This window comes from Mytilus californianus, unplaced genomic scaffold (genome assembly GCF_021869535.1).
Source record: "Mytilus californianus isolate M0D057914Y unplaced genomic scaffold, xbMytCali1.0.p SCAF_5, whole genome shotgun sequence".
Taxonomy (NCBI): Eukaryota; Metazoa; Mollusca; class Bivalvia; order Mytilida; family Mytilidae; genus Mytilus; species Mytilus californianus.
Genome location: NW_026262701.1, coordinates 42514250 through 42536737, shown reverse-complemented (window position 1 = coordinate 42536737; position 22488 = coordinate 42514250).

Below are 22488 nucleotides of genomic sequence, written 5' to 3'. Positions count from 1 at the left end.
GTAGCTACAACATAAGGAACATATCCGATATCATCTGTGAAACGGTTATTCCATAACGGTCAACCAACTTGTGATGGCGTCCGTAAAATTTACGAAGCGATGATTTCAACTTCACCATTTGAACTCTTGGTTTAATAGCTTCCTTGTGAGCAGCAATCCTCTATCAAGGAAATCATGAAGGGAAACACAAGCCCGGGAATATCGTATCAATTGGGAGATATATACTCCGTATGCAGGCGCTGCTGGAATGTTGCTACATAGAAATGGAAAGTTCACAATTGGGAAGCTGAAATCATCTCTTTTGTCGTAAAGTTTTGTTTTCAACCGACCCTCATTGTCTTTATGATTATGAAGTGAGTAATATCTGTCAGCAGTACGAACTGAACGCGTCATGTGGTGTACTAGGGATTCTCGTGCCTCGCGCCTGTTTTCGGGACTTGACGACGTGTTAAAATCTAACAGGACATCGTATTGTACCTAGTAATTGTTCTGAAGCTTTGTAATGAAATATTTCAGTGACTCCATATAATCATGTTGATTATCCTTTTCTATGTCGTCAGTGTCTCCACCCATCTGAAGTATTACCATTTCAGGACGAAAACCATGGGGTTCTTGGTGGTATCTCCCCGACGTGTCTTTATGCTGATAACATCAGGTCTACGAGTAAGAATCCTGGAGTCTATGTTCTATGCATCCCATAAAAGGTCAGTAAAACTGTTCTTGCAGTTGAACAGTCCCTCCTTTATCAAAGACGGCGAATAACAGCCTGATCAAGACAAAATCAGGTCTCAGATTAGTGATTATATGCACGTCGTCAAATAAATGGGCAAATAAACTATGTCCAAGCACCAGAACATAATGATTTACTGCCATTGAACAGTAACTAATTCTGAATAACTCATAATATGTTTAAAAAATTAGTAGTAACTAACTATGAAATACTTACCCTGAATACACCTGATACATGTAAGAAAATGAAATAAAATTAAAAAAAAGGGCGATGTTAACTAGCAAGCGGACACCAGAAAATGACCTTGTTCTGCTCTATCAAATATTTAAGTGAGAGGGAAATATTTAAATGTCACTATGTATGTGGACTTCACTTTTTATGACCTTTATCATAAAAATTTCTAAACCAATGAAACCATTAGAATGTTTGGAGCATTAATTAAATACCTTGAAATATGTAAAAATAAATGAATAAAGAATTAACGCTTTACAAATAGGAATAAAGTATTAAACAAAAACACCATAAATAATCCCAAAAAAATATATATTTAATGCCCCCCAAGGGTGACTGGGGAATAGAAGTATGGTCACCATTGGTCTTCCTCCGACCGGCAGTAAAACCCGTGCTAAAGTGGGGCGTCCGTTTGGCTGTGCGGGATGTACAAATTTGCAGCCACGTCCGGTCAGAATGGGGACGTTAAATCCGATGCCTCGTGTAAAGAAAGTGCCACGTTCTTTGCACGTTAAGAACCCTTGCAACAACTCTTTGAGGGGTCCGTAGGTGACCTGTTGCAAGGCTAAATTTCTGTCCCTATCCAATATACCCTCATTTCCCGTGGCAGTCTAAATTTCTCCGACCTTAATCCCTTAATCTATTACAGAACCTACCTATTGTATTTATTGTGAACTTGTTCTCGTCCTGAATATGCATGAAATATTTGCCACTGGACGTTAAGCAACCAACAATCAATCAATCAATATATATTTAATGTAAGGATGATTTTATTGACATCAGCTAGCACTTGAACCATAACCAAATCTCAATGACTCGTTATGAAAATTGATACCCACTGAATCCCAACTATAAAAGAGGGACGAAAGATACCAGAAGGACAGTAAAACTCATAGATCCAAAAACAAACTGACAACGCCATGGCCAAAAATAAAAAGACAAACAGACAAATAATAGTACAGATGACACAACATAGAAAACCAAAGACTAAGCAACACGAACCCCACCAAAAACTGGGGGTGATCTCAGGTGCTCCGGAAGGGTAAGCAGATCCTGCTCCACATGTGGCACCCGTCGTGTTGCTTATATTATTAAAAATCCCGTATATAGTCTAATTCGGTAAGTCACATTCGTGAAAAGGGAAGGTATTGTAGCTACAACATAAGGAACATATCCGATATCATCTGTGAAACGGTTATTCCATAACGGTCAACCAACTTGTGATGGCGTCCGTAAAATTTACGAAGCGATGATTTCAACTTCACCATTTGAACTCTTGGTTTAATAGCTTCCTTGTGAGCAGCAATCCTCTATCAAGGAAATCATGAAGGGAAACACAAGCCCGGGAATATCGTATCAATTGGGAGATATATACTCCGTATGCAGGCGCTGCTGGAATGTTGCTACATAGAAATGGAAAGTTCACAATTGGGAAGCTGAAATCATCTCTTTTGTCGTAAAGTTTTGTTTTCAACCGACCCTCATTGTCTTTATGATTATGAAGTGAGTAATATCTGTCAGCAGTACGAACTGAACGCGTCATGTGGTGTACTAGGGATTCTCGTGCCTCGCGCCTGTTTTCGGGACTTGACGACGTGTTAAAATCTAACAGGACATCGTATTGTACCTAGTAATTGTTCTGAAGCTTTGTAATGAAATATTTCAGTGACTCCATATAATCATGTTGATTATACTTTTCTATGTCGTCAGTGTCTCCACCCATCTGAAGTATTACCATTTCAGGACGAAAACCATGGGGTTCTTGGTGGTATCTCCCCGACGTGTCTTTATGCTGATAACATCAGGTCTACGAGTAAGAATCCTGGAGTCTATGTTCTATGCATCCCATAAAAGGTCAGTAAAACTGTTCTTGCAGTTGAACAGTCCCTCCTTTATCAAAGACGGCGAATAACAGCCTGATCAAGACAAAATCAGGTCTCAGATTAGTGATTATATGCACGTCGTCAAATAAATGGGCAACTAAACTATGTCCAAGCACCAGAACATAATGATTTACTGCTATTGAACAGTAACTAATTCTGAATAACTCATAATATGTTTAAAAAATTAGTAGTAACTAACTATGAAATACTTACCCTGAATACACCTGATACATGTAAGAAAATGAAATAAAATAAAAAAAAGGGCGATGTTAACTAGCAAGCGGACACCAGAAAATGACCTTGTTTTGCTCTATCAAATATTTAAGTGAGAGGGAAATATTTAAATGTCACTATGTATGTGGACTTCACTTTTTATGACCTTTATCATAAAAATTTCTAAACCAGTGAAACCATTAGAATGTTTGGAGCATTAATTAAATACCTTGAAATATGTAAAAATAAATGAATAAAGAATTAACGCTTTACAAATAGGAATAAAGTATTAAACAAAAACACCATAAATAATCCCAAAAACATATATATTTAATGTAAGGATGATTTTATTGACATCAGCTAGCACTTGAACCATAACCAAATCTCAATGACTCGTTATGAAAATTGATACCCACTGAATCCCAACTATAAAAGAGGGACGAAAGATACCAGAAGGACAGTAAAACTCATAGATCCAAAAACAAACTGACAACGCCATGGCCAAAAATAAAAAGACAAACAGACAAATAATAGTACAGATGACACAACATAGAAAACCAAAGACTAAGCAACACGAACCCCACCAAAAACTGGGGGTGATCTCAGGTGCTCCGGAAGGGTAAGCAGATCCTGCTCCACATGTGGCACCCGTCGTGTTGCTTATATTATTAAAAATCCCGTATATAGTCTAATTCGGTAAGTCACATTCGTGAAAAGGGAAGGTATTGTAGCTACAACATAAGGAACATATCCGATATCATCTGTGAAACGGTTATTCCATAACGGTCAACCAACTTGTGATGGCGTCCGTAAAATTTACGAAGCGATGATTTCAACTTCACCATTTGAACTCTTGGTTTAATAGCTTCCTTGTGAGCAGCAATCCTCTATCAACACTGTGTATCATCGCCACCGGAAATTGGGTACTAACGAAGCGGAGAGAAAATGAAAAAAAAGTAAACAAGGTAAGAATTCATTCAATTTAAAGTATTTCTACTGATTTGACGAGGGTACCGCTTAAGAAATGATTTTCTGATATATAATACTTTAAATTATTAGGCCGATAAGTACAAAATTATGACAAGATTTTGTGTTATACTCCAATTCTTGCCACTTAGTACCCGAAAATTTCGAGGTCGATCGTCCTCTGTCGCCCCATTGGCAAGATATTCAACTGTTTTTCATTATTTTTCCAGACACGTTTTTAGATTATGATAATGTGACATCATATTTACTGTGATTTGTTGTCAAAAAGATGTTTTTTAAAGAATATGGATCAAAACATTGTTTGTTTATTGTACGGCGAATTGCAGAACGTTGTACGGCGAATTGCAAAATAACAACTTTTGTCTGTACGGCGTCTTGCAATATATTGTAATTTAAAGATGAAATATACAAAATAAACTACATATCAAATATTATAAAATATATGCCGTTAATTTCGTTCAGAAGTCGTCGTTGCGTACCTCTATTCGACTTTGTGTTTTTAAAGAGAAAAAGTTTTTTTTTCGACCATATTATCCTAAAGACATTCATATATCGTTATACTACTAACGACTGTTGTCTTATTTGTTGTCAGGGTGAAATTTTGTAAGTTCAATAAAAAAAAAAACGACCATTCACCATCTTTCCTTGGTGCTTGAAAGAATGTTTTTTTTAATATAAACAGTGGAGATGTGGTATGATTGCAAATAAGATAACTTATCACCAGGGTCAAATAAAGTGTATGTACTAAGCAATTATATGCTCTCGTCCGGCATTCAACAACGAAAACACGTACCTTATAGTCGGATTTAAAAAGCCCCGACATGAAAAATATGGAAGGAACAAGAAAACTAACGGCCTAACTCATAACAACACAATGTACGAAAAACAACAAATACGATAGAGATGAACCAACGACAACCACCGAACTACATGTACAGGCTCGTGACTTCGGACAGACACTTTAAGGATGTGCTGGGTTAAATACATTGTTTATTTTTTTAATTTCTGTAACGAATAGTTTGTTAAAAGAAAAGTGAAGAAAATATCTTTTTTCCATTGAAAATTAGAAGAAATAAATCATGAATTGTGTTTCGAATTAATCTACTTGAAATTAAGATTGTATTTTTTTTTTTTTTTTTAAGTAAATTCAGTAAATTAAGTAAATTAAGTAAATTGGTAATATATCAAGAACCGATTCTGTTAACATTTTGGATATAGTTTCTAAAACTGTTCGTAAAAACCGTTCTTATGGTCATAGAAAAAATCGCAATGAAAGAAAATTTCGGACCAATCATACCAATATTTCGGACCTAATTTCTATTTCAAAAAACAGCGGCAGACATTATCTGTTAACAAAGCTCTGTTCATTACCGGTTAATAAGTTAAATAAAATTTTAGAGTATTGCAACACAATTTCATATAGCAGTCCTAAGTATGAAATCGTTCAAATTATAATGGCATATTGTTATTCTAAACTGTTTCCCAAAATTGATCGCCCTGAAGATCATAAAAGACAGTTTATTAAACTAAAGTATGTCAATAAAGGTTTTGATTTTGTAAATATTGCCGGTATTTTTAACGACCATTCTGTTAAAGAACAAATTCCGGGATATTTTGATAATACTGAGCTCCCTCTTATTTGTTATATTTACAAGAAATCTACCCGGAAATTTGTGTTTAATTATAGCCAATTGTGTAAAGATGTTAATATTAGTGAAAATACACCTACTTCATGTAATTGCAGTAATTCCGAATACATTTATGGACCCATTTCCCATGTTATAACAGGAGATCTTAACATCGTCCAAGACCGAGAGTTAAAATCATTCCTCAGTAAAGGACCTAAATATCGTCCCCCGTCAATTATTAATTGGAATGAGTGTCGTAATATCATCCACGACTCACTCCATACTTACTGTTTGAAATGGATAAAACGGGAAAAAGCTGACAAAAAATCTTTGGACTCTTTTTTTAATTCAGTAATGAACATAGTTGATATACGTATTCAACATTTTAAAGAACATTTTACTCTTAACAATAACCACAATAAACCTATTTCTCGTATCAAACATAAACTAAAAGAACTAGCCAAGGAATTTGTTTTTGTCCCGGCCGATAAAGCTGCTAATAAAATTATTATTGTTTGACGTAAATTTTACATTGAGGTTCTGAAAAAAGAAATCATCAATTCACCAACATTCCAACTGACTCCATTTTCAGAAAACGACATCTGTAACAAACATAAACTTTTAGCTACCGCTTTACAAGCAGAACCAAATACAATAAAAGTCCCAACTATGTATTGGCTTCCGAAGCTACACAAAACGCCTTACAAATATAGATTCATTTCGTCTTCAAGCCATTGTTCCACTACTAAATTGTCTATTCTTCTTACCAGTACACTTGGTACAATCAAAAACCTGATAATAAATTGTTCAAATAAGGCCTTCGAAAATAGTGGAATTAATTACTTTTGGAGTGTCAAGAACTCGTTGGAAGTACTTGATAAATTACATGCATATATTGGTGATTTTGAATCTGTTCAAAGTTTTGATTTTTCTACCCTATATACCACATTGCCTTACATTCTCATTAAGAAAAAATTCACACACCTAATTAAATGGGCATTTAAAAAGTCAGAATGTGAATATATATGTTCAAACTCTTTTAGGTCATTTTTAGTAGCAATAAACAAAAAAACTATGTCAATTGGACATGCTTTGATACTATATATGCCCTTGAATTTTTACTAGATAACATTTTTGTTCGCTTTGGAGATTCCGTATATCGTCAGGTTATCGGAATTCCAATGGGAACTAACTGTGTACCACTTATTGCGGACCTTTTTTTGTATTGCTATGAGTTACAATTTATGACAAAAATCAGCAAAGACCAATCGAAACAACATCTGATACACAAATTTAATAATACTTTTAGATATTTGGATGATATTTTGGCTCTCAATAATGACGACTTCAGTATGTATACTAAAGAAATTTATCCTGTTGAACTTACTTTAAATAAAGCTAATACTAACAATGACCACTGCCCTTTCCTCGATCTTGATATCTATATCATTAATGGAAAGCTAATTAATACTAAAATATATGATAAAAGAGATGATTTTTCATTTCCTATCGTTAATTATCCATTTTTAGATGGTGACGTTCCCTTGTCACCATCTTACGGTGTTTATATATCTCAACTTGTACGATTCGCTCGTGTATGTAACAATGTTTTAGATTTTAACGAGAGAAATTTATGTATTACTGAAAAATTATTACACCAGGGTTTTCGATATCACAAACTAGTCAAAACATTTACTAAATTTTATCATCGGTATAAGGACATCATTCGTAAATATAGCTCAACATGCAGACTTCTTATACGTTCAGGTATTTCACATCCAACTTTTTATGGAAATATTCTTTATAAAGCACAAAAATGTCAGTATTCACCTCTGAAGCTAACAAAACCTTTAAATAGACTTATTTAGAAGGGATATAGTTACGATACTGTTGTCAGGTCATTAAAGATTGCATATTTTGGCGTTAATATTGATTCACTTATAGGGTCTTTGCATCGGCACTAAACACATTTATTTAAAAACCAGTTGTTGGCATGACACGGGTTATGTTCTTCTCATATATGTTATGATGGTATGATACTAAACCCCTAACGGGAAGGATTGTGCCTAATATATTCATATGATGAAGACATAATCTTTCAATCAGTTTAATTGAAGTCTGGAGCTGGCATGTCAGTTAACTGCTAGTAGTCTGTTGTTATTTATGTATTATTGTCATTTTGTTTATTTTCTTTGGTTACATCTTCTGACATCAGACTCCGACTTCTCTTGAACTGAACTTTAATGTGCGTATTGTTATGCGTTTACTTTTCTACATTGGCTAGAGGTATAGGGGGAGGGTTGAGATCTCATAAACATGTTTAACCCCGCCGCATTTTTGCGCCTGTCCCAAGTCAGGAGCCTCTAGCCTTTGTTAGTCTTGTATTATTTTTAATTTTAGTTTCTTGTGTACAATTTGGAGTTTAGTATGGCGTTCATTATCACTGAACTAGTATATATTTGTTTAGGGGCCAGCTGAAGGACGCCTCCGGGTGCGGGAATTTCTCGCTGCATTGAAGACCTGTTGATGACCTTCTGCTGTTGTCTGTTCTATGGGCGGGTTGTTGTCTCTTTGACACATTCCCCATTTCCACTCTCAATTTTATCAATCAGTCTTTTTATTTGCAGGGAAAAACGAATAAAACACTGTTGCTAAGGCTGTTTGGCCTAAACTTAAAGTAGTAGATGGAGGGGTAGTGAGAAGGAGTGTATTCGTCCGAATTCTCATTGTAGTACATTTTCATGATTACTATGTATAATATTTCTCAGTAAATTTTAATGTGATATTGTGCCAATTAAAATTATATAATTAATACAAGTAAGACTTGCATTTGCTTTAAAAGATATACATGTAGCAGCACGTGATTATTTGTTTTCAAACACACCTTCTCTGTTTTGAAACTTATAAATGTATGGATCTCGGCCTATCTATTTGGTTGAATATAAATGTGAATTCATAGTGTTTCCAAATCAACAGTTAGCCCTATTTTTGTGTGTGTGTAAATAATCTAATCGTTAGATATACTAGTATTCTTGAATTAAAATCATTTGTCTTAATAAGAAGAAAAAAGTGCAACTAAAGTACGCCTGAATGTAAAAAGGTGTACCCGACTTATTCTTTCACGATAAGAATTTACCGATTTCGGTATTTTAACAAAACTGTTTACGAGGACAAATAAATAAAAGAACGCTATCAAATCAACATTTAAACTTTCGTGGATTTTTCCAAAAGATTTAATGAGTATGCATCATCAGGAATTAAAAAATATTTCAACCTGTCCTTATTAGATGTTATTTGATTATATTTCTTTAACTTACAAGTCGAAGATGCTTTTGTGTATTGTATTAATAAGTATATAGCATTAAAATGACAACCACAAAAACTACATACAAGGTCATCTTTATTCTCAAGTAGAAAGTTTATATAGATAGTAAACTGTTTATGCCGTAGTCACAGCGGGATTTGTATCCCTTGTATCGGATTTTATTTTCATTCTTTCTAAAAATGATTTAAAAATTCAAACAGTGTTAGCCACCGAGCTTGTTCATTTCTTAGAAAATTAATGTTCTTTATTTTAATATATTGGCTGTATCTACCTTTTACAAATTAGACAATAACATTAATTGAATAAGGAGATGTGGAATGATTTTCAATGAGAGAACTATCCAACAAAGTCCAAATGAAATGGATTTAACCAACTATTGGTCATTATACACTTCACAATGAACAAAACCCATATACCGTATCAAAATTGCCTGATTTATAACAAAATCATGAACAAATGTCAGACAGCAACCTACGACAGCCGCTATATTACATGTTCCTGACCAGGGACAGACACATATAACGTCAGGGGCATAAAAACAGATCAGTGAAACAGTGACATGCCTTTCCGAAAGTTGAAACATTTGCCAGGTTTTGTATATGCCGTATTCATATTGTATACATCGGGGTATGTATAAGATGTAATAGGACTGTGTTCAAGCCTTATATTGTGTATACATCTTAAATGCTGTCAAGCGAATTGTATTTTTATCAAATGCATAATTAGATATTTGAACTTAATACTTTATTTTCTTTAAAAGGACGGCAAATAAATATTTTAAAATTAGCAAGTTGCCATACAGTTGAAAACAAGTTGCCATACAGTAAATTTGTCAACACGAGCAAGTTGCCGTACCCTAGACTTTATTTTTTATGGTCTATATTCTTTAAAAAACATCTTTTTGACAACAACTTTCAGTAAATATGATGCCACACTATAATAATCTAAAAGTGTGTCTGGAAAAATAATGAAAAACAGTTGAATATCTTGCCAATGTGGCGACAAAGGACGATCGACCTCGAAATTTTGGGTACTAAGTGGCAAATTTTGAGGTATAACACAAAATCTTGTCTTAATTTTGTACTGATCGGCCTAATAATTTAAAGAACTATATATCAGAAAATCATTTCTTAAGCGGTACCCTCGTCAAATCAGTAGAAATGCTTTAAATTGATTGAATTCTTACCTTGTTTACTTCTTTTCCATTTTCCTCCGCTTCGTTAGTACCCAATTTCCGGTGGCGATGATACACAGTGATCAAGGAAATCATGAAGGGAAACACAAGCCCGGGAATATCGTATCAATTGGGAGATATATACTCCGTATGCAGGCGCTGCTGGAATGTTGCTACATAGAAATGGAAAGTTCACAATTGGGAAGCTGAAATCATCTCTTTTGTCGTAAAGTTTTGTTTTCAACCGACCCTCATTGTCAATTTCTAGATGTGAGTCAAGATATGAGGCAGACTTAACTGTATCTGTAGTATCCTTTATCGCTAGTTCGATGGGATAGATTCGTTCAACAAAGTCACCAAATTTTGTATTATTTAGTGAGAGAACATCATCTATATAGCGGAACTTAGAGTTAAAGGATATTGATAACGTCTTATCTTTCTTCCTAAGAAGTTCCTGTATGAAGTCAGCCTCATAATAATAAAGAAACAAGTCGGCAAGAAGAGGGGCACAATTGGTTCCCATTGAAATTCCGACAGTCTTGAAAAACACGTCCTCCAAACGTAACAAATATGTTGTCAATCAAGAAATCAAGCATCTTGATGATGTCAGTTTCAGAGAATTTTTTGTTTGAATCAGAGTGATTCTTTACAAAGTAGGATTTATCCCCCCCAAGACAAGATACTTGTATCTACGTTCGCCATTCTTTTTAATGAAACAAAGTAATACCAACTCTTTCAATTTGTCTTTTAGTTTGGAATGGGGAATACTTGTGTAAAGTGTAGAAAAGTCAAATGTTTTAATACTATTGCAAGATGAGAGAGTCTTAGATTGTATGTACTCTAAAAGATCTTTGGAATTTTTTAGTATCCACATCTGATTCACGCCACCTCTAGAATAGGCAGTTTCACAATAACTTTAGAGCCCGGCTTTGATTGCTGATAAAATAGATGTTAATAATTTAGAAAGAGGTTTCATGGAGCACTTGGAAGACCCAGCAATATACCGTTGTTTGTAAGGACACTTATGTAGTTTAGGTATCCAATACAGTGATGGAAGATCCAGTTCTTCATCTTTGGTTGAAATTCCAAAGGAACATAGAACAGACCTATGATTATCCAGGATTTCCTCTTTGGTAAGTGTCGTGAGGGTATATGTTGAGTTTCCAAGTGAATTGTCAATACCTAATTCATTTATCAAGCAGTTTATGTAATGATATTTACACACAAAAACGATGTTGTTTGGGGCTTTATCTGCGGGGACAACAACATATTTGTCGTGGAGGTAGGACAAGCGTCTGCAACATTTGGGTCTTTAAAAATTGACGTAGTGGGTATTGATATGCCCATTTAGTTTCCTAATTCGGATTTGTATCAATGACCTCACAGCCTTAATCCATTCGGAAAGAGTATCTACGTCTTCTTTCTCGCGTTTAGCCCATTGCCTGGCATAATCCTCGACTGAATCCACCAGTATTTTGAAGTTGTATTTCCAATTGATGGATTTTGGCTTACGATATTTCGGACCTTTGGATAAAAAATTTCGCAAGAAAGTGTTATTGACAATGTTGAGGTCTCCGGTAATAACGTGGCCAGACGGATTAAATGTGAATTGGGAACTAGCACATACAGGTGCAATCAGGAGGTTTAGACTTGAAGTCGTCAATGTTGAGATCCTGCAAAACGTATAAAATATTATCCTCGAATACACACGAACAGTAATATTTAATAACTAAAATGAACAAAGGTCTAAGTTAACGCTAGAAAATTAATAATTCCTGTTTTAACAAATAAGTATAAAGAAATAATTTGATTGCGACAATTGTGCGTTGACGCTACATTTTTTTTTATGAACCTTTTTTCAAAATTTCTATACTGCTGGAACCTTTAGGCTCGTGTTGTTCAGTTTAGAGTTTTCTTTGTTGGAATTAGGAGACTGTTGTTTGTGTATCAGCCGGTTTTTTAAATGGCATTGTCAGTTTGTTTTCGACTCATGAAGATGACTATTCCTTTTGCATCTTCCCTCTCTCTTTTTAGAATGTTTACATCATTAACTTTGAAATTTGTAAGGCCGCAATTTAACAATGTAGAATTAAAGAACTCTTTTTAAATTGCAAGGAAAAACATAAAAGTATATTTTATAATTAAAAAATTGAATCCTTCATTATAGAATCCATAATTGACACATTTGTAGAATAGAAACTTAGTTTTTATGTAGTCATTTTGACAATTTACAATATTTTTATAGTTTTGGCACTTACAACCAGGGTCAAAATAACTCCCAAGCACAAAGTCCAGATACCACTTTTGCTAGAGGAAAATGTATTACTTGATAGTTTTCTCCAGTCTATCTATGTTTATCGCCATAATACAATACAGTTGTGTTTGTTATAATCGAACCCTATGTGTCTATGGGATGTAACTGCATAGAATTATTTAGTGTTTGCGTCCAGTATTTCGCAACTTCTATCAAAATGATGTTTAGGGAGATTCAAATTCGGGAACATATGGACTTCAGACTTTTTACGCTCCCACATGTTTACTCATGACCTTTACTAATGCTTTTTGACTTTCTGATTTTCGCCCAAGTTTAAAATTTTATATAAGTCGTTAATAAAGTTTATGGCCGAAAACGGGTCTATAATTAACAAAGTACAGTGATGCTTTCTGTCTAATAAATAAACAAGACTAGAAAGGTTCAAATTGTAATAAATGCTTTCTCACCATAACTCTTAAAGAATGACAGAACATCGCATTACCTGTGAATATACACCATCTGAAAACATGATTCAATTACATATCTACTATGAGTTGATTTGTAGAGATATATCGTTGGAACTGGTGAAAAGAAATTTTCATTTAAAGTCTTCTCATAGAAAGTCTCCTTTGGATGAACAAAACCGACTTGCTAAGGGATTCATCAAAAGGAACACCAATGAAAAAAGTCTGTATACGGACTATAAGATTGCTGTCTGAAACACGCGATACTTCATGGTTTGCGGACACCAGCTAAACGTTTACAATGTCAACCAGAAGGGAAGAATTCCCAAATGTTGATTTCAAGTTTGACAAAACTTTTTTTTTATCGCAATTCAATAAGAGACATGTCATAAATATGTGACATTATTCGAAGGAATTTTATTTGCATCTTATCTGTAGCTGTTAACATGTTTATTTATTTTCTTGAAAATATACCAGCAAAATTCCAGAAAATAAAAACACCACATAAAGGACATGTTCAGTTTAACATTCGTATGACACCATAACAAACAAAATTCCATTTTAATATTCTTGTCATTGTTAGCAAATACATAAAAAAAAAACCACCATTACAAACTCAATCCAAAGTTTATATTCTTGTGCGTGTCTACAATAAAACAAATCTATTCTATTTTTAGAAATCTACCTGTGATAATATGAACGTCCCAAAAATACGTCACGTTTTGTGGCATTGATACATTCGTGTGACGCACAGTTTATATTTAATTTGTGGTATGCTGGTGTCCTGTCGTAAATTCATGAGAAATGTCCGTTATTTTTCTGTGGTTTACATGTTGTAATGTACTATTATATTATTTATTTATGTATTTGCTCTGTCCTGGGTGTTCTTGTATTTTTTGTACTGTATTCCTGTCACGTAATGTTGTCATTTTAGCGGTATCTTTAACATTGCCATATAAGCGGGAGGTTTGGCATAAAACCAGGTTCAACCCACAATTTTTCTTAAAACGTCCTGTACCAAGTCAGGAATATGGCAGTTGTTATCAGATAGTCCGTTTCTATGTATGTTGGCATTTGTTTTTGTTGCGGTTCAGTGTTTCTGTTGTTCCGTTGTTTCCCTCGTATAGTTGATCGTGTTTCCCTCGGTTTTGTTTGGAGACCCGGGTTTGTTTTCGTTTAATCGATTTATGACTATTGAACATCGGTATACTACTGTTGCCTTTATTTCCTCATTTTTAACTCTGGCGATGTCTGTTGGGCTGAATCCTTGTCAGCAGTGATATTCTTAATGCGATAAAGAGTGGTTCAACTTTTTCCTTTTAAGCTCTTACTTTATTCAACACTAAGGTAAAGCAATATCAAATATAAAAAAACATTATACAAATTGGCATCATCCAAATCGCTGGTTGTAATGACTGAAAAAAATTACAATGCAAGACTGAAAAGCTGATAGGACAGAGAGTTAACTTAGTTCCTTTTGTTTTCATGGCTATTAAGCAAAGACATCCAACAAGAAGGCAGCAAAAAACCTTCATGTACTACTGAACTCAACAAAGCCGAGTCAGTCGCATGAACATTACTATCTTTCACGATTTTCCTATATTTAACAGCCGTTTCTATTTGAAAGCAAAAAAAATATTTCCAGAATATTCATGATATTTGCAGTTGTCCTTTGGTGGAAAATATCAGTTAAATCTTCATCAATATAAAATCTCCTTACAAAATATGCTGTGATAACTTCAAATTGGTTTGCTGCAGCTGATAAGTTTCTCCACGTTTCTTTAACAATTAATTTAATTTATGGTCATAGACAGTCTTTCTATTTCTCACATCCCCAAGGGTGACTTGGGAATAGAAATATGGTCACAACAGGTCTTCCGATCGTCATTAAAACCCTTGCCAAAGTGGGGCGTCCGTTTGGCTGTGTAGGATGTATCAAGTACGCAGCCACGTCCGGTCAGAATGGGGAAGTTAAATCCGATGCCTCGTTTAGAGAGGGTCATGCTCTCTGCACGTTAAGAACCCTTGCAACAACTCTTTGAGGGGTTCGTAGGTGGCCTGTTGCAAGGCTAATTTTCTGTCCCTATCCAATATACCCTCATTTTCCCGTGGCAGTCCAAAATTTCCCGACCTGCAACCCTGTTGACCTCTATTACAGGACCTACCTATTGTATTTATTGTTAATTTGTTCTCGTCCTGAACATGCATGAAATATTTGCCACTGGACGTTAAGCAACCAAAAATCAATCAATCTTTTTCTCACAATTTGCAATACCCAATTCAGTTGACGTACTTGTAGCAGTCTTTCATGTCTTTTGTCCAATTCATTGTAGACCAAAAGTTGACGGTCTACCCTCTCGACAAAGCGTCCCTTCATAAAATAGCAAGCAGAAGTTCCATGCTAACAACCAACAACTAGTCTTACCATAAGCTCTACAGGAAAACAAAAAGTCCTTTACATGTTAAGCAAACTTTGTATCTATGTAGTTGCAACGCTTATCCTTGATATTTTTTTTAATTGAACTGATCTAAAATCATGAGAATATTGAAAAACATTTTCATCACATACTGACTTTTCCAAGAATGATTGGCATGCTGCTAGTAAATAATTAACTAGGAAATACGTAGATGCTTGACAGAATATTCGTTAAATTGGTACTAGTTATATCTAAAGTAAGAATGTAAGAATTCAATGACCTGTTTATGATACATAACTTTGAATTACTACAATGGATGACTATCTGTTCATGTTTGACATGCGAATCACTCCATTTCTCGAAGATTTCTTTTTCCGAATTTAAGTTTGCATTACAAAATTTTCCCTCAAGGTATGTTTTTTGTCAGTCTTTAGCCGAAAGCAGGTGCGTGAAAGTGTGAACACTTCAATGGAATTTCACTTAACCAAGTTGCTAAATTGACCCCTCACATTTGTTTTTAGTGTCCTTACAAAAACATACAATCATTATGAATTATTATGCTCATCATTATAAGTTAAAAACTTTAACAGTTTAAAGTTAAAACTCGGTAACATTGACTAAAATTTGTGTCTTTATATCTACTTGCAGACAATATCATTCACTCACATGTTCATATTACACAATATATGTATGCATACATACTTGCACGTCCAGCTCAAATACTTATTATGACTGCAGAAATGCATTTCTTTTTCTAAATATGCACATAAATTAGCTATTTGCAGAACGATAAAGTAATTAATATGGTATGCTGTCAAAAAATCTTTCTTTTGACCTTTCTACAAAAATACGAATAATTTAATCTGAACCGATTTCCAAATATTAGCTTTTCAAAGACTTTACCTGAAATTTTACTTTAATTTAGGTTACAGACTTATTAACTGTATCAAAACGAATGTTCCTTCAAATATTGAGAAAAATTAACAGGTAATTATCTTTCAATAGTATTGTATGAAATAAACTTATTGATATATCTTAAAACATTCAATTTCAAGAATCCTTTGGCCAAGCAACTGCAAATTTCTACATTTGGTCGCGGTTCTTAAAAAGTTCCTTACTTATATCCATTAGATGAGACTTCTGTTCTTTTGTAGCAGAAATCAGTACATGAAAGGCAAACTGAAGGGAAACCAGATGGTCTTGGCCAGCGGAAGAAGTAGTAAAGTGAGGTTTCGACGGAGAGAGTATGTGTCTGAGTTCCAGCAACTGATGTATGATATTCTCATCTCCTTCGTATGTGAATGCATGGGAGGAGTATAAGCTAAATTGATGAGATGGTCAGCAAAGTTAAAATCTTCTGATATGATATAATAACTGTTATCTGCTGGAATAGTGGGACTCCACGTTCTGATTAACAGGTACCAGTTCCTTTGAAGGCAGATTGAAATGAAGGAGGTCGTAGAGGCTCAGGTATTGTTCTAGCTAAAAATGCACAAACATCTGAATTTCTTGACTCTGAATTATTGTCTTTATTTTTGGGTAGTGGTAATTGTCGGGCTTTCGAGATAATAAATGTTTCATTCTCAGAGTTATCGTCAACGATCATCAAAGGTTTAACCTCACATTCATTTCACTCGACAATCCCAATAAAAGAGGGACGAAAGATACCAGAGGGACAGTCAAACTCATAGATCGAAAACAAACTGACAACATCATGGCCAAAAATAAAAAGACAAACAGACAAATAATAGTACAGATGACACAACATAGAAAACTAAAGACTAAGCAACACGAACCCCACCAAAAACTGGGGGTGATCTCAGGTGCTCCGGAAGGGTAAGCAGATCCTGCTCCACATGTGGGACCCGAGTAATAAGTGTCTTAATGTATGGTCACCTCTTTCCCAAAGGCTTCAAAAGTCTTACTGAACTAGTTACAGTATTTGAAAGATCAACTAGGCAGGTAGCAATAATTTAAGATGATTTCCCCATATAATCAAAAAAGGATTCTATTAAAAATTCTAGAAGTGAATACTATCTTAGTCTGTCCTTATCCAATATACCCTCATTTTCCCGTGGCAGTCCAAATTTCCCCGACCTTCATCCCGGACGGCCTCTATTACAGGACCTACCTATTGTAATTATTGTTAACTTGTTCTCGTCCTGAACATGCATGAAATATTTGCCACTGGACGTTAAGTAATCAACAATCAATCAATCCTGATACAACCATATCGCCTGCTGCGATTGTCTGTTTAACGTTATTAAATTCACAAACAAATTTCAAGAGAATAGTCTGTTCATTCCAACTTAAAACTTTATCAGCCAACCTGATATCACCAGGACCCTTGTTGCCCACTACAAGGATATATCGATCATAGCAAAACATTTTCCGCAATTTGGGCTACAACTAGCTCCGTATAAAAAATAAGATTTCCCTGTCTCACTTCAAAATTATTTGTTCCCAACTTCTTAGGGGGGTTTCCATCAGTTCCTAGAAGTGACCTGACGTCTTCTGGTATTCTTAAATATATTACTTCAGATAGAACAGTTCTAGCAACACCAGTTTCTACGGTTAAAACGGTGTGTATTTTAGTTATCAACCTATCAATATACATTTCATCATGTGGTCTGGACTTCTTTCCAACTTTAAAAACTTGTTTACATACATGTTTATCTATTCCAAGTAATCATTTCATCTAAAAACCTCAAAAATCTCTAAAATGTCAGCAGCTTCAGGAAAAATTATCTCCTCCTGACTTTTACTTTCTGGTTCAGCTTTATACACATATCTGCTGGACTTTTATTAATTCAATGGTGGACCTAACTCCACTATAAGATAATTTTCATTTTCTAGACAAGGCTTAGTTTTGCCATCTTTTGTTATCCATGTATTTTTAAATGAATAATAAGTTTAAATTTTATGCTCATTCTTTTGATGTCGTCTATAATTTTATTTGTAGCGGAAAGTAGCACCGCACATGATGCAAACATGAGCTCTGACAGTGCTCCATGAGTGTTTTTTTTTTGTAGGAAAATGTCAGTTGATAGGTCTCACTTTCAAAACTTTTGTTATTGTGCTTTGCACTGATGTGGTTTGTCAAATATTTTTTGTGGACGTATTGCTTAGAGGAATCTACACATTTGTACTGTTTGTCCTAAAATCGATCTGAATAATGAATAAGGAAAACAAGTGGACTACAGACACAGATGCGTTAATAAGGAAGAATTCAATTGTGTTTGTAATGTTAAATTTCCTTACTTAATTGACGTCGATCACAGATTATATCGTATAACATAGTGAGGGTACTGTAACGTCGCAATTTTATATTCGCTTCGCAACGATAAATTCAAATAGTCCCCAAATGAACGTTACAAATCATGTTACTTAAGTACGATAATGTAATTTAAAATTAAATTGTAAGTATTGATTAGAAGTTTTTTTTTATAGATTATACTTTATAAACTGGATGGGACAGTTGACGCTTAAATTAAATTGCTTCGCGGTTTATTAAGCGAAAACTTCCCCAAACCAGGTAATCTAGACTACTAAAATAACGAGGTTCAATGTGTTAGCCGTCATTACGAAAAACAACGAATCAAACAATTCAACTTTATATATGACTAATATAGGACAATGGTGTTGTTTAAATTTACACCATTCCAGGCATTTTTGTTTTCCACAAAATTAATATTACCAATAATTAACAAGTTCCGGGTCAAATCCGATACCAATAGTATATTTCACATGTAGTTTTTGGGTTGTACTTATCTGTTACCTTCTGTGAATCCCTCCTCTGTCGGGAGAACCTGGAATTCTTCCAGTAATTATTTTATATCTATGTTACATTCTAGTACACTATTTAACAAGTATGTTTTCTTCCACCTCAATACCACTATTGATTTTGGTTATTAAGTTGAAAAACTAAATTTAAATTATAGTGAGTTTATTGTAGTAAGAAACCCAGAACGGGTTCAAACAGAAAGATTTTGATAGCATGCAGAGAAAACTGTGCACCTTACAATCAGCATGACAATACGAATACTAAAACTCCAGGCTTAAATTAAGACATAGGTACTTTAATTCAGTCACGGACCCGCGAGGTGTGTTTGCTCTAGTGTCATATAATCTTTTCAAAAGCTTGCAATTATTAATTAATATCACCAAATAGAAATTAAATATATGATCAACTTCTTAGCCCCTCATATCAAGCTGCAATTTTGCAAAAAAAATGTCTTTGGAGTCGGTCTGCGATTATAATATATGAATATTCTTGATATGTGTTCATTCTTAACTATTTGTACAACATTAATAAATATTCTGATTTCTATGAGTCCGTGTTGTTCGATGTTTTGTGTCATTGTGTGTGCCGGAAATGAATTATTTTCGGCACTGAGTACATGTGAAATTTGGTGTTCCATGCTCTCGGTTCGTATGGTCCAACATCCCTTCTTTGGATCGGTAACGTTTGTCACATACATCACATACATGTTTAGCTGTAAAATGAAAGCAAAGATAAAATAATTTCTGTCCAGAAAATTTATTGATATGATATATTTTACAAATACATGTAGTTCATGAGGTGATAACTGATTAATAGAACATAATACCGTTCAAAGATATGCCAACGTTATATTTACGATGATGAGAAAGAATTCATAGCAGATTTCATGCAGAGGGGGTTTTATTTTACCACAGCAAATTACATTTGATTAAGGTGCGCTGAAATATTTTCTTTTTTTTTTTCTTTTTTTTTTTTTGAGAAAGAACACTTAATTTATCTCATGTCATCATCTAGGGGTCACCATGTACGTCGGCTTCAACATGATTGATATTTATAAGTAACCAAACCAAATTACAATACCTGATGAATCGTTCAGGTTAGGTGTGCTTTTTGCCTGCAGTGTTATCAAAAACGGGATTGGGCCATCAACAGCTGTAGTACTTTCTTCTGAATCAAAGAACAATTTAATGTGTCCGAGAACACGAATGCCCCCGTTCAAGCTTTGCAATGATAATCGAACGGACGGTCAAGGGTCAAACTTTAAAAATGAAAGCGATTATAAACTAGTAATATTGAAATCGAAAATATCTAACTTAAGTCGTTCATGTGTAAAATGTAGGTCACAATGACCTTATTAGTAGTAAACCCTGTAGTACTACCAAAGAGCAATCCACTGACCCAATACAAATGCTATACCATGTTCAGTATCTAAGAAATGGTCCTCAACGCAAAACTTAACCAGAGTCATTTATGCTTCAAATGAAGGCCAAAGTGACCTAATTAATAATGAACCCTGTAGTACTACCCAATGTCTATCTACTGACCAAGTATCTATGATATACCATGTCTAGTGACTGCGAAACGGACCAAAACGCAGAACTGAACTGTGATCGGTACAAAAAATTAAGTTTATTTCACAAAGATTAAATGTCTCTTTAAATATCAACGAAGTTTGACAACCGCAAAGAAAAACAAAATTTTGTCTGGCAATATAACTAAATTGGTCACAATTTACACAAATAAATCATCCTTTATTAGCTAAGGGCTGTGATCAAACCTCGAGTGCATTATTCAGTTGCTATATTTGCCGAGCTGGTTTTCGGTTCCTGTTTGTTAACTTTTTAAATATTCATGGTCTTCTTGAGGCAACGACAAAATTCTTGGTATTGTATAGTAAAATATACTTTCTCTTCTATAGAATCTGGCTCTCTATTCAAAGCAACATGTATTCTGACATTTTAATTAAAAAAGCCCTTAAAGGAAGGTTCTAAGTTAATCCTCTTGTCCCTATGGGGGTAGCTTTTGTCGTACGACCTTTCAATTCTGCAGCAAAATCTTGGACAGACTTCTCACTCTATGGTCTCCTTATATTAAATTTCGAAAATTCGACAGTGTTATTACACCGACAAGTATTATGCAAGTTTACTGATTAGTAAGTAGGAGTAGTTGTGAGCATAATTTTGTATTATTAACAAAACATTTCATTCGAATTACAAAGTGAATCTTATTGAATTTTGATCAACTTTTCAGAAGTATTACCAAATAATCTTGAATTACTATATACTTTAGATCTAACTACCAATGTATCCATTTATTTGTCACCTTTTTCAACCAACTACCCAATAACTTATATATTTTAGTTTTGTTTTACATATTTTGCCTTCTAATGAATTATACATTTAAAACAGTACCTTGTTATCACTCAATTAACCTCAGCCTTCTGGAATTAGTAGAAGAGAGCAGACTTTAATCACAATCTGATGTGATCAAGAGTATTTAAAAAAGTGAAATTTAATTATCCTAGCTTCATAATATTTCTATCTTAAAAAGTAGGTTCTCTCTGATTGCTGGAATAACTCAGCCAACAGATACTTAATAATATGTCTTAATTTTGACCGAAAATCTGACAATGTATCTGGAGGCCTGACTACGGAGGAAGCGCCCCCGGCAAACGGGTGCAAGGTTTATATTCCCGGGTAGACTTAACGAGGTAACGAACGGTTTCAACGGGGAAACTAGAAACGGGCATGAACTGTAAATACAATTGAACGTAAACAACATATTACGGAACCAAAAAATCATCTTTAAGTTTGTACAATTCACAATCATGATTGATAATGCTTTCATACAATAATCATGTAAAAATCTATCTCCAATCGATATAGTATCCATCCACTTGCGGTTGCGGTACGTTTTTCGCCCGAGGTTACACACAGTCAAACTAATTTTCATAATAAATACACAAAAGTCACTTTGACTGAAATGGCGGCTGATGTACGAAAATGAAGGTTAACTTCATAAGATATCTCGATTATACACAAATAAAAATGGTTGAAAACAGAATGAATAAAACACTAAAAGCATATCAAATTGAGTTAGAAAGGTGCGAACCGGTGTCAAACTTTAAAATAATCAAAAAGTGAATCATAGCCGAAAGCAGGTGCGTGAAAGTACAAAAACATGGTTTTCAATGGAACTTCGCTTGACCAAGTCCCAACATAACATCTTGAGGTGGAAGAATGGCTTTCTTCAAAAGGTTAAAAAAATTATTATATGTATCCAGTGATTGAGTGAACTGAGGACAAGTCGAGCTTAAGTTTAAACCTCATTTTGTAATTTGCATTGATGGTAAAATTTCTTCATTATTTTTTTTCATCTTTTCATAGAAGTTTTACGAA